General features: G+C 24.3%; 1 long non-coding RNA gene across 1 annotated transcript in view; it reads right to left on the reverse strand.

Annotated features, from left to right (window-relative positions):
• Positions 1-3,170: 3,170 nt before the first annotated feature.
• Positions 3,171-15,543, reverse strand: part of LOC129612693 (uncharacterized) — a 36,678-nt gene continuing 24,305 nt past the window's right edge. The window contains exons 2-3 of the long non-coding RNA XR_008697269.1: positions 3,505-3,713; positions 3,171-3,403 (exon numbers count right to left, since the gene is read on the reverse strand). This is a non-coding gene — a long non-coding RNA (uncharacterized LOC129612693). The remainder of the gene's footprint in view (positions 3,404-3,504; positions 3,714-15,543) is intronic.

Consider the following 15,543-nt stretch of genomic DNA (forward strand, 5'->3'; position numbering starts at 1 on the left):
TTAACTAAAAAACGTGAAATTATATGTACGCAAAGATTTCCCATAGTACGTAAGTTTTAACTTTTACTTCCAAAAATCGCAATTAATGAAATCTATTTCCTAAAATTCTTTTTCATTATTCCTTTAATCAGCCAGTCCTTAATTATTTATCTTCAATATTTTACATCCTTTTCTTGATTTCATAATCATTAATCCACATTACTACAAGAGTTTATTATAACAAAAGAATCAACTTCCATTAATTTTACAAAATTTATATAGTGTAAAGGAATTTAATTAAATATCAAAAATAAATTGACTTTATTCAAATTTAATTATGAATAGAAACTGACAATTTCCGATTCTACTTTTTATCATTCAATTTTATTCCTCTCACCTATTTTTTTATTGTTTTATTAAATATTCCACTTCCTAGAAAATTAATTCGAGAATAAGTTTGTTAACGTTAAAATGAAATAATTGTCTGTATAGTTAAATTAATATTAGAAAAGATTTATATAAATTCATTAATAAAGCAAATTAAAAATTACTTAATTTATCGTATAGACACTATAATAATGGGAAATTTACGTTATGTGAGGCATCTATATCTAAACGCTTCTATTGTGATATCAGTGTCACGTTAATGAAATGCAAATTCTTCTTCTTCTGTACTTCGAAATTGTAAATAAAAGTTGTTATTGAAATATTTTTTTGATTATCTTAATGCTTCATTTAGCTAACATTACGAGTATAATACTCAATACTGACAAAATATTCTTATTACGTCCTCCAATAAACATTTAAATAATATGCAATAATATTAATTCATGTGATTGAATATTCAACAAAATATTAGTTTTCATTCCCAAACCTTTAGAACAGTTCGAAAGTGTTATGCAAATGTATTATATATTCACTACTTCACCCACTAAAATACTGAGAAATCAAAGTACGACATGAGTTCGTTTGAAACACTAAGGAATTGAGTTTTGAAATATAAACATACATCCTATATAGTATGACTTTTTGCTCAGCATGTTTTCATCCCTTTCTCAGTCTGGCCTAAAGATAATTTAAAATGCATTGAATTAAACAAAAAAATTTTTGAAAAATTTCTTAGAGTTTATTGTGTATAATCCTATTATCCTTCTTTCACAACCCTTTCTCGTCTCACAATAATTTCGTATATGCGTGATTATCTTTATGTAGTCAATAATTCTTACATTGTAAAATAAAAAAATCCTTATGCCATTTTGAATTCCAAAAAAATTAATTTTCTTTACTTAATTTTTTTTTTATTCCAGGTAAGAATTTTTTTTGTCATTTTTCTGCTAAAAGAACATGGATTTCATTTTTGTCTAAAATACAATTTTGCTGTGAAATAAATTAACTGAAAAAAAAAATAAAACTGTCATTTCATCTATATATAATTTGCAGGTAAGTATAAAAATAAAATATTATTAAAAAAATTCCGTGAAACGAAAAATTCAATTAATATTTTTATTTAAATCATAATCCTTTTTTTGTTATTTTAAAATAAATGTGAGTCATATTATTGTTAGGAGACTTTTGTTATACAATGAAGTTGAAGTTTGATCCAGGAACTATGATAAAAATTTTTTACATTACAAGAATTAATTTTTAAGCATAATCGATAACTATAAGACGAATTATTTGGTACAGAATTATTACAAGAATGATGAAGATAAAAATAATGGTTGATTTGATAATATTTGACGGGAAATAAGAAACATACGAAAATAAAGAAAAAAATCAAAAAATTTTAAATTAATTCTCATTAACTTAAAATTTATCCCATTGGCAGAAATAATTATTTAAGCTTATAATCAAACAAATAAAAATAAAAATTAGATAAATATTCTTCTAAATAAGCTATAAAAATTATTAAGAAAACTATTCTGTATAGTGTAAATTGTGTTAAACAGAGAATTTTTAGCAAATTTGCAATTCAATTTGAAATAAACTCAACAACACCGAAAAAGAACCACTATTTGTCATATTTTTTTGCTATAATTAAGGTTATTGATGACATCCATTAAATTGTATAAATCTTTATGTAATTATTATTCGAATTATTGTACGAATGTTATTTATTTTAGTTACAATGAATATTATACAAATTTAATAACGCACGGCTTTGAGTTAATTGAACGTCCTATAAATTTTTGAATTAAAGTTCTATAATTTAAAATGGTCAGCCATCAGAATTAACAACGAAATACCAAAATTTCTTGAACAAAAATTACAATATAAAAATTTTTCCTCATACGTCCTTTAAATAATCCTTTTAATATTTAAAGCAAGAAAAAATTTTTTTTAATAATTTCAGATTTCATTTCTTTTAAGAAGAAAAAAAACCTCTTAAAGCAATCTCTTGCGAATTTCTTTTCAATTTTGTTTCCTAAAGGGATTAGCTTTCGATTATCATAGCACTGTGATTATTATTTTCTTTTTCATCACAATAATAATTATTATTACTGTGAACGCTTTTCATTAAGAAAATATAAAAAAATATGATTTTTTTTTTGCTTCTTTAATTTTTATTTTTAAATGTTTACCGTGCTGATTACGAGATAAACAAAGTTTTTCTTTCACCAAAATGGAAAAAAAAATTTCTTTGTCCATCAAAAAGAAATTTCTAAGAAAATTACTTTTTTCCGCTATGATTTTTGTGACGCGTTTATTAAATACACTCAACAAAAACAAAAAAAAACCGACACAATTCATTAAAAAAAAAGAATAAAAGAAAAATAATTTATTTATCCAGTTTTCCTTTATTTTCCTATAGTAGATTTGATAGGATAAAAAATACAAATTAATGAGCTTAGGGAAAAAAAAACAGTAAAAAATTTAAAATTATCATAAATTTACAAGTAAATGAAAAGAAAAGTTTTCTTTTTTTTTGTACAAATCAAAACAATGTAAAAGAAAGCAAAAAGCGCACAAAAATATGCAATTATAATGAAAGGAAAATTATGTTTTACCTACACACTTTCACATTTAATTTATAGTGACAATTTTTTATAATTTGCGATTTAAATAAATACAAAATAAAACAAAAAAAAAAAAACATAAATTTTTAAAATACATAAACTAGGATGGTTGAACTTAAAATTAATTTGCCTAAAAATTTGAAAAATTTTTTCTTAGCTTGTTTTATGTATCAAACTCGTGTTTTATACAAAGTAGAAAAGGTTCTCTTTTTAATTAAAAAAGTTTTTGGTGCCAGGAGTTCATAAATTTAAGCATATGTTTAGAATAATTTTCAATTTGTGTAAAAATACAAGCTTCTTATCGATCTATATTTCAAAGCAGTATGTACGAGAACAGAACAATTACAGCAATATAAACAATTAAACAAGATTGATGCAACTTTTTCAATGTAACTCCAGAAGAATAACTAAAAAGAGATTAAATTAACATAATTTTAAATAAAAAAATATACTAAAACAATTGAGTTTTAATATAGTTTCATTGAATAAGTCTTCAAAAGGTTGTTACCTTGAAGAAGTAATTGAATCTTTATAACACTATAAGACCTCTGGAAAATTATCGACCAACTAATATAGTTTTTATAACTATAAAGCCTATATAACTATAAAGCCTAGCCTTTCTCTATCTTTACAACCTCTAAAAATCTGTAAGATCCTTCTGTGTAAGATTCTCTATAATCTGTAACTGTTATGAGCCACACTTTGACATTTGTACTGCTAAAATAGAATTGTAATGATTAAATTTAGTAATAATTTACAAATTTATGTATTTAAATAACTCTATCTAACGTGATAATTGTGCTATCACTATATAACAAACACTAAATAATTATTTATTCTATTAAAATACATTAATCGTACAATTTCTACAGATTCTATTGATAAAGTACTTATAACATTTAAAATTCAGTTCTTTATCCAAAACGAACATCATAACAAATTTATGTTTTGTCTATTAAAACTCATTTTCAATACTAATTAAAGCAAAAGAATATCTGAGGTTTATTAAACAAAATTACTTATATTTTAATACCCCTAATCTCAAAACTATTGACAGATTATAGTAACACATTTATGCAAGTGTGATAAGAAACAAATTAAAAATCAAAACCTACAAATTTACAATCAGCATTCATACAGAGATTCATTCCGAAAATTTTCGTCCTTAAATACATGAAATTAACAGCAAAATGTTTAAAGTAAAACAGCAAAAGTTTATCGATAAATTTGACAAACATTTAAAATTTATACACAATAAATTTTTGTTTTAAATTTAATTTTTCACAATATTTACACAATTCCCAAATGAACACTTAATAACACACATATGTGCATATATACATTCATAGAAATATTTGGGTCACAGGGCTACTGATAGAAAACGAAAATGTATAATTACATTTTTTTTTTAAAATTCAAAATTCTATATACAGTTTCCTAGTATATATAGAAGAATTAAATTAAAAAATTGTCCTTATTTTCCAAATGCTTTTTACATTTTTTTACTTTCTTTTGAAAAGTTTTTAATAAAACACAAAGAAAACAAAAACTTGATTACTTCTTAGTCAACTTTTTCTTTCTAAAATAACATTTTTCTTATATTTCAAATCGATATAATTTATTTTTACTGTTATTACCATTGTTATTGTTTCCTTCTCTATTAACGATTCATCAGTAGTACTTCCTTTAATATTCTATACTCTTATTATCTTTTCTGGTATTTAATATAAATTACCAAAATTTCTCTTCTTCTATGTTACAAGTATGCAATGATCATTTAAAGTGTAAAATTATTTCTAGCATTTTTAATCGTACCAAATTAAACATTTAAATATTTATATTTTCTTGAAAAATCTATTATCTATGTTCGAGTATTCATCCTATTGTACTTATGTTCCTGTTTGCTCTACCTAGATACTCTGCCTTTATAAGTATTTCTTTGCCTTTAGGGAACCAAAAAGAAAGATAAAATATGAAGAGTAAAACAGTAAAGTAAGGTGCGGGCCGCTTAAATTTCATTTTTGCTCTGATTGTTGAAATTTTTTTGAAGGAAACATTTCAAAATTATAACCAGTAATAAATCTAATATAGACAATAATGTTTAATTACATACATATTATGTTCATTATGACAGAAACAAATTTGTTATAATTACAGCTGATTTTTTAAAATGATTTTTACCCATAGTTTTAAATTTTCAATTTAAACAAATCAAAATTGAAAATCTTAAAATAACTTGAAAAACACACTTAAAACTTTATAATTCTGAATGCTGAAAACATTTTTCTGTGTCTGACAGACGGCCCGTGAACAATAAGTTCTATTGCTCATCCATTTTATAGTAGTCTACAGAGTAGTAATTTAAATTGATTTTATATTTTTTGCGTGCCACTTATTGTAAAACAAATAATGAACTTTTTTTTATTAGTTGTTTATTCTTATTTACCTTTACTTTAATTTATTTTGTCCTTTTCTTTAATAACTACATATATATATAGATAAATATTATATGTATATATAGTATTATTTTCAACTTTAGACCAATTCTTTTTACATTCCATTTTCAATAATGACCTCATACCCTACCAAAAAGGAATAACAAAACAAAAAATAAAACTTTGTAAGGTGTTGTTTTTCACTATCACCATTGTTGTCGCTTTTATTTATATAAGCTTTGATTAAACTTGATTAATACTTATAGGATAAATGAAAGAAGCCCCTATTTAATAACAACATAGCATTTTTATAAAAAAAAATTTCTTATATAATACGTTTATGTGTCTACATATGTATGTTAACTGTCTGCATACCGCATAGTCAATATTATGTATAATTACAATATATAAAAGCAACACAATCAAAGAGAGAAAAATAAAATATATTGAAGAAATTAACTTTGAAAAACTCTTCCTCTATGAAGTTGTAATTCCCTTGTTAATTCTCCTAAAACTCATTCTTCCTTAATTCCCCTATTTCTCCCTATATATATGCTTTTGTACATTGCAAAAATTGTACTCGTATAAAATAAACTGATTTTTTAGCACAATTTTTACAATTGACGTTCGAAGAAGTGAAAAAAGGAGAAAAGCAAAACAAACGAATAATACAAAAACATAAAAAGTTTTTCTTCTTTTACAACAATAAACTTAACTTGTGTTATACAAGTTAAAATCGCCTATAACAAAGCAGCAATTGTTAAAAATTATAGTAGGTATCGAAACTTTTAACAAAAAAATTTTTTAAAGCAAGAAAAAAGCAAATTTTCCGAAATGAAATGTAAAAGAATTTTTTTTTTGTTTTTCTGATTTTTCCCTTTTATTTTTTTGTATTGTTACCACTTTTTTACAACCCCAATTCCATTCCGCTATTCCGTTGAGAAATTGGTAAAGGTGAGAAACTCCATAAAACAATTTATTTGTAAATTTTGTACACAGCATTGGGCTGTTTTACATACAGTAAAAGTACATAAAAATTAAGCAAAATTTTAATTATTAGTATTTTTATTTAAAAAATATAACATTAAAGTCATAATGGATTAGCTCTATAGTGGTAGCTATTACAATTTTGTTAAATTAAATTAACTTTATTTTACAGTCAAATTTTACAATTTTACTGTAAAATAAGTTAAAGAGTTTGGAGTACAAAGAGTAAGAGAATCGAAAAGCAATAATATTCTCAAAATTTAAGTTGGACAATGCATTTTTAAAACTCAGTAATACACAAACATTAATATCAACGCTATAAATGTCAATACCACAAAAAAGTTCTGCAGACTATGAAAATTCGATTGAATATTTATTAAAATATTAAACATACTTAAATTAATAGTTTTGCAGTGTTTTGTAATCTTAGTTTTCACACAAGTGACTCTAAAAGTATATATAATAAACAAAAAAAAAAAAAAAACCATATTTTCGTATGGCACACCTACCTACCCGTACTTACAAAAGATCAAAACAGAATGTTTGAAAAAGTTCCGCAATCAAAATATATTAGTAGTTTCTTTGTAAAGCTTCTCGGCGACAACACAATATATAATTCCTTTAATAAACTTAGTATTTTAACTTTTCCCTATATTATGTATGCGTTTCCCTACTTCACATTAGGAATTTTCCAGATATTGAAATATATAATTAAATAAAAAGTGGTAGTTTCTCAAAATCAATATTGAAATGAAGTTAAATATGGTAAAGATTTTCAGATTTAAAAAGAAGGAGTAGATATAATAAAACGGAATACATATATATGCGAATTTAATGTGATAATAATATGAAGGAATGGGAAAAGTTATTTTATAATTAAAATACAAATAAAACGCCATTCGAAATGCATTATTTTCTATTTCCTTTATGTTCTTATTGGATTAAACAAATCAAAATCTTTATTTTAGTTTTTATAATCAAAGATATTGAATTCCATTTCGTTTTACTTACATACAGTAAAAATGCCGTATGTATGTATAGGATTAAATCAAATAAAAAAGTAAAATAATACAAGAGGTTTAATACTTGTTAATGTTATTTATTTAAACTGCGGTATCTTTTCCCTTATATGTATATATGTAGCTACTTTAGTATTGATTAGAAAAGTTACATCAACAAGATAAAAAAATTTTCATGCATTTAAGAAAATATTCCGTAGGGATGAGGAGTTAATGTTGTACATAATGGAAAACAAATGAAATGTTGAAGAGGAAAATATTAGAGTTATTTATACCTGCATGTTACAACAGGGTTTAATTAATATGTTAACATGAAACAAATCATTTTGCATGGAAAATGTAAGAAAAGATCAAGAGAATATACTAATAATTAGATATGATAAACAATATTGGTATGATATTGAACGCTATAGATTCTATGAAATTATTTAAGGTGCACTATTAAATCGCTAATGGATGATTGACTTAATCCAACATCATATAATTACTTTGTATAAAAATAAATGTAAATAGCTGTATTTCATAAAAATAAATTTAAACTCGAGAGATAAAATTCTCCAAATGAGAAAATTTACCATTAAACTAAATTAAATATTCCCAAAATTTTGTTTTATTTCACGGCGATTCATACACAACCTAATAAAAATTGACTAAAAAATTTATACCATAAAATTGAACAATGCGGCAATACTATTCACTAAAATATTTTTCAAATGTTAAGGTAATTAAGGTTAGCTTATTCCATAGTAATAAGCTAACTGAAAGTAATGGCTCAGATAATACCCAACTTTCTGGGTGTTAATGCAATATTTGCACATTATAATATTGAAAACTTATGATAATCATAACTTTTTAAGAAATATCCTTTTTTTAAAAAATGAAATTTCCCTTTTCATTAAACAGAGCGCTATCAAGCCTGTTGTTTTAAACACTAAATAGAATAGAAATATAGAATATAGAATAGAATAGAGAATAGAATAATAGAAAACCCAATATACAAATTTGTCCTAACTAACAATTAAATTTAGTATATATCTTTTGTATTTGTGAATGAAAAAATAATTCATAATTTTCATTCGCACATTATCTTCCACAAAATGTGAGAATTTCAGTTGAATACATTTAGAAATTTCCTTTTGTAAAAAAAAAAAAAAAAATATGTACTTTCTTTATTAAATTTCCTTTTAGATAAAATTTGTACTGTCCTTGAATCCTAAAAATAAATTCACAATTATTCTTTTAATATTAGTACAATTATCCATCACATGCTTTTTCCCTATATCAGGTTTTTATCTTAACCTATCCGAGATTCTAACAATATTGAAGATCCAAACCAACATTTTCGGAGTTTCATTTAAAATTTATTTTTCGGAGTATTTTTATTAGCTTTTATTTTAACCACTATTTAACTTTGGAGAATTAAAATTTTGAATACATATTCGAAAATTTTTTATTTATCTTGGATACACATCTAAATATATAATGTAACATTTTTCTACCTACTTTTTCCTATTTACAAATATTAAATATTCAAACCAAAACGCACAATAGAAAAGTTAATTTAATATAATATAAAGAATAACAAGGACTAAAACATTAATTATTCTACTTGAGAAAACAAGGATATAATAAGTTTTTTTTTGTGAAACTGAAATTTTAACCAGTTATAAATCGAATCAGTGCAAAAATGAAACAAAAATCTCAAAAAAAGTTCAATTTACAAAAACAGGTTAAACCATCAATGCCATCTGTTAATTTTTTTCAATACTGCCATTTTTGCAAATTTTAACGAAGATACGCTAGATAGAGTTGGCAGTACTCTTTAATTTAGATTGTTTTAATCAATGCAATGTATTAGCACACTAATCAATAATATAAAGAGCTCTGTTTATAAAAAATATCCGCATTTGGTAAATAATAACGTTAAGGAGTACGTTACGACTCTGCTTTTTTACTTATCTATTTTCACACTAACGGGAGCTCTTTAATGGCCTTTGAGATCATTTACTGAATAATTCGTTTGTAGCAACTAAAACTAAACTGATCATTATCACGAATATTTAATCAACACTACATCCAAAGTGATGTTATTTAAGAAATAAAAATTGTTAAATTATAAATTCATTTAGTCTGTCGTACACTGATACAATATGACTTGAGTTTTATCTCAAGAAAATATCTTATAATCTTGTAAATTGACACAAAAATATTAAATAATTTTTAAAACATTTTGTGCAATTTCATTTTCTTTCCGGTTTTATAATTTTCATTTTATTGAACTTCACCTTTTCATAGATAAATACACAAGCACAGTAATTGCACACGTCAACAATTCATTGAAAATTTTATTTCAAAAGAATTTTCATCCCTTTTATTGAAATAATATGTACCCGTACATCAATTTAATTTTCTATTTATTGAATATTGAATTCTTTTATACTATACTCTCAATTTTTACTTGAGTCACACAATTCTTGGCACAAAGCAAATCAATCGTATAAATAATAAGATAAAGAAAATGTCGTCTTTTAATTGCATAATGTATATACAGTATACAATATGAAAGTGTAAAATATTTCAGCCAATTAGTCTTAATTCAGCAATTGAAATTATTGAATGTTTCACAAGCAACAACAAAAAATTACTAAAATATTTTTCTGTCTGTATTTTGGAAAACGGATGCATTTGAAAATTTTTACATTTTGTGTGTAGTAGGAACAGGATGTACCATTATAGGTAAATCTGGTACGAAAATAAGTACAAAATACCTAAGTAAAATATTTACTGAAAAACAAGTTTCAAATGTACTCTCGATTGTAATTCAACCTTCCTCGATTTTGTTTCACTAATCTACTTCAAATCTACTTTGAATTGGCTGTTTTAGTTGTTAAAACTATATTTGTTAAGACTTCCAAAATAATATATCTTCTACTCAGTTGTCATCGTAAAAAAATCAAAAATTTTACAATGGGTATAGATAATTTGTATGAACTGATTTGTGTCTGTTTTTACAATGAATATTAAAATCGATTCTAAGTACTGGTTTTATTTCTAATAATAGATTAGAAATTAAATGATTAACCTCAAATGCTACACCTTATATTTATTACATACATCACAACGTTAACAATTAAAATAGTTTTCCTCTAAAAAATTTATCTATAAATGTATAAAATAAATTACAACTCGAAAAAAATGAAGAAAATCATAATTTTTCCTGTTTTCTGGGAGGCACGTGCATTTTCATTTTCAATTCAATTGAATTTCGTTAAGAATATGCGTCAATTAATCTCGGAAGTAAAACAAAAGGGATGACAAGCTTATAAGTGACTCATTTGAATTATAATAATCTAAACTTGTAAATTGCAAAGAAAGGTTGTATATAAAGTGATTTTAACTATGAATACATATGGGAGATTGAAATTATTATTTTTTAACGTAATTTTTTGTAGCTTTGAATTTTTTGTAAGGAGGAAATTAACGTATATTTTACAAAACTTTTGAATTGTTTAAATTTACAAATTAAAACGGAATCTTGTTACCAGAAAAAAATACCAGAACGAATCAATAATTGAAGTGCTAAAAATTAATTTTGTAAAAACAGAATTTTTGAGATTCAAGGATATTCAAATGCAAATTTTTATTTTCCTCATTCCTATATTTATTTTTTTTGTTATATTTTCAAGAATTGTAAGTGGCTTCAAATGTATTCGACTACATAATTTACAAAAATAAAATAGGTACTAAACAGCACTGCGAATGCAGCAAGATCTTGACATAACTGACATTTTCATATATATTTAACACATTAATCATTTTATTTTCCTCTTTTTAATACATTAATATTGTATATTTTGCATGTTGGAGTTTGTATAAATTGTACAAAATCTTATATTATAACAAATACATGATATACAATTTAACATTAATGCATTCATTAATTATTTTATTGTGTATTATTCAACAACATCAACAGAGAACTTCTTGAAATAAAATTTATAATTGTATTACTAGAAACGCTGATGAAAAAAAAGGATATACGATAATTGTATTTAAAGGTACATATGCACATCCTTGAATTTATTGTAATATACATACATGCACAAATTTTTTTTATTTACAAAATTGGAACATTTTTGTATTTCATACCATATATAACTTATATAGATATATAACTTATATGATATTAAAAAATATGTATGCTATACTGTCAAGGACTTTAATTATTATTGCGAATTAAAAAAAATTAGTTGACTTTCAATGGATTCATTGAAGTTCATATTATTATATTGAAAGCGATATTTTATTATAGTGTTGTCATTGCAATGGAGCTTGTTATATTATTCTTAACAATTATTTTCTCGATCCTTTCTCATTTCATCCTTACATTCTTCCTTTTTTACATTTATAATAGTACGGTATTATAAATGTATAATAATATTGTATTCTGGTCTTTTTAATTTTCATTTCTTAATTATGCTATTGTGTAACACAGAAAAGTTCTTTAAGGAATATGTAGAAAGCATACGCATACATGCAGACATAAAATAAAAGAAGTAACAATCTAGAAATTATTTAGAGCAAGTAATGACAAAAATTAATTTTCTATGTATAACATAGTTTCTACAAAAAAGAACCAAATAAAATATGGAAAAGAATTTCCTATAAAATTCAATGAAAATGGATTGCAAGTATAGGCTTATAATTTAAGATATTAAATGTAGGCCATGTACCAAGAATCAGTTAATACTGAATAAAATATTGCAAACTAAAATTGAACGCATTTTTTGAATTTATTGTATTTATGTAAGATCAAAGTATCGAAAACATTTTTATAAAAATTTGTTCAATATTTGTAGGCAAGGTATAGCTTTAATATCTTATAATACATCTTCGCAAAGTAAGCATTTAAAATTTTTATTGTTTTAACTCATTGACACTGGCAAAATTATGCTCAATGGAATATAAATGTATTTTATTTGCATAAAAAAATTTTTTGCAAACAACGTTTTTGACCATCCAGCAAAAATTATTCTTAAAGATTTATGCGTACTCCAATTTTGCATGGCAAATTGTGCATTATATACGACATCGTCAAAATTCTCTTTCGTTTTTCATCTACACTATACTTCTGAGCTCCTTTAAAATATTTTGAAATTTGAATAGAGTCACGTGATAGGAAATAATTATTATTATGACAAATAGATATAAATTCATAAATGGGGGGGAACAGTGCACATACACAAATACATATTTAAAAACCCTAAGGTTTAAAATTTGATTCTTATTCTATTAGCAAAGATTGATGAATAAAACTAATCCTTATAATAGAGGGCAACGATAACAGTTAAAGGAAATGCTTTGAAAATTATTCACAAAATTGTGATAACAATTATGACGAATTTTACTTTTTATGTGTAGTAAATTTTGTGGTCTATTATCATAAGACTATGTATTTATCAATATTAAGAAGAGGGCTAAATAACAATTGCATAATCAATCGATTATAACATGTACGAAGAATTTAATAAAAGGGATAAAGGGATAAAAAAATCTATGAAAAATGAGTGCCATATATTTAAAACTCCTCATAAATTAGAATATGGATTGTATTTTCGAATGGGGTCATAAAAAATATTCAGAACGTTCTTGCTTTCATTTGATGTTGCAATTTGATTCATGATTCCTTGTACGTTGTTTTAAAATTTTTTGTATAAAAACTTTATTTAATAATGTTGAATATGAAACACAAATTTTTACTATATTAAAATAATAATTTAGGTCAAAGTAAAATTCCACAAACAATGTATAAAATTGTGCCTATCACCTTGTAAAATTTTATTTTATATAACACAAGAAAACTCCAATTCTTTCATAAAGATCGGATGTTTTAACTATTTCCTTATTTTTTGTTCAAAAACAGTTTTAAACCACAACTACAATACTAAAATAAAAATCACAAGTCAAAATTACCAAAGCAACATGAAAATATTTATGCACACATTAAAACTTTAATGCATAAATACGAAAGATTGTTATTTTTTGTTGGGTCAAGGTAAATGCATAGTGCACCTACCATAAAAATTTAAAAAGTCAACAACCGCAACAGTAAATAGTAAATAATTAATCCTAAAATCCCATAGTATTTCGTAAATTTACATAGATTGTATTATCCTTGTGTGATAATTATGTAGTGTTATGTAAATTAGAAAATGCATTCACACTAATTTCAATTGCGTTTTTGAAGGGAGGTGATTAGAATCTGGAAATGAACATTATTTTAGTTTTGGTCCCATTATTATAATTATTTTACAAGCAAAACTCGTATTTTACAACCGCATATAAGTAGCTGTATGTATGTACAACTAGAAAGATTTTCTAGACGCTTTCTTTAATGTTATTATGCTAAAAATCGCCTAGCTACAATTATTCTATTTGCAACTTTAACATATTTCAATATTTTAAAGGAATTTCTACAATATTCAAGTGTAGTAAAAAATAGCTAACATACCCGTTGCTTATTTTATGCTCTATAAACAAGGAAACACTCATTTTTTACTAAAATTCCCGACATTTTATTTCCTTTTGGTCACTAGAGAATATTGACGTTAAAATAGCAAACAAAATCATTATTTACGCTCTTTATAATAACTTTATAAATCCCAACAAAATTTGTCCTTTTCTTGTTTTTCTGTTCAATCATTTGCCGTAATTAAATATTTTCAGGACAACTTTATAGAATAATTAAAAATACGTTAAACAACTATATACTCCTTATAAATATTGCTACGACAATAACTGTTTTTGAATATATACTCACATATAACAGTTAAAAGCTACAGTTACACTGTTTTCGTGCGTTCTTTCCAATCTTTTATTCTCTTTTACTTATAATGAAAAAGTAAAAATACTTTGCAAAGAGAATTATTCATACCGTATTTTTTTTTATTATCTACTCTTGTTATTTTGCGTCTAGATGTCCAAAAATGTTTTTTTTACGTTTGTCATCAAAAAAAAAAGGATAAATCAACCTTGTGTTAAAAGCAATATTTTTAGCAATGAAAATCAAGTATAACTGGAATAATGTAGATTATGAAAAGTGCAAGCCGGGAGACTAAGATATTCATGTAGAAAAAAAACTGAGGAAAAATGAAAAATGATTTTATTTTGTTTTCAAATTATTTTTAGAGTAAGTATGTAGTACAGAACGTGTTAAAATAAAGTGATAGCTTGTGATGATTGGGCCAAATTATAAATAGAAAATTCAATTAAAAGCGAAAGTTGTTCTTTTCACTCATTTTAAAGGATTTCTCTTTGTCTAATAAAAATCGTGAAATCACATTATAAGTCTTTCTGAAAATGCAGTTCTAACTTAGTACTAAATTGCAGCACATTTGTTTAATAAGAACTGCTTCAACTACAAAGCAGTGTTTTTAAAAATTCAGAACTGCAGTAGCAGCCATTTTGAAAACTACAACTGCAATTAAGATATTTCAGAAACTTCACGCAACATCGCATTTTTAATTTTCTAACTGCGCTAACTTAAATTGAATATTAAGCAAGATGGACGATGATGATATAGAAGATTTATTAGCTTAAGTTTAAACTCTTATCTCGATTTGCTTCTGTAAGATATTCGAATTTATAATTTTTAATTAATTTTTTCCTTAAATCCATTTTTTATGTCTAAAAAATAACAACTTCAATTTTGTACTATTGGTAGAACTGCATTTTCAAATATGACTTAGATAAAGATTTGCAAGAACTTTTTTACTACGACAAAGCAAATGACAATTTTTTGCAGTTGTCAATCAATGCGAAAAAGTTTTTTTAGTTTTAAGTTAGAAATGCGTACGCATACTGCGTTTTCAGAAGAACCTTATGTAATAAAAAAAAATTTAAACAAAAAAAACGAGGGTCACTGTCACGAATTTTTGTTTCTTTCAAACTCAAAATTCATGTAAAACCCGAAAAGCCTTTTATTTTTAAGTAGCTTTATAGTTTTTACATTCCTGCTTTTGAAGACTACTCATTTTGCAAATTGAATAACCGAATCTTGTTCTTCCAAATAATATTAGCCCGTGAGACAACTCCCGCAACAAATCA

This window comes from Condylostylus longicornis, unplaced genomic scaffold, assembly GCF_029603195.1.
Source record: "Condylostylus longicornis isolate FDR11 unplaced genomic scaffold, ASM2960319v2 ptg000076l, whole genome shotgun sequence".
NCBI classification, from domain to species: Eukaryota; Metazoa; Arthropoda; class Insecta; order Diptera; family Dolichopodidae; genus Condylostylus; species Condylostylus longicornis.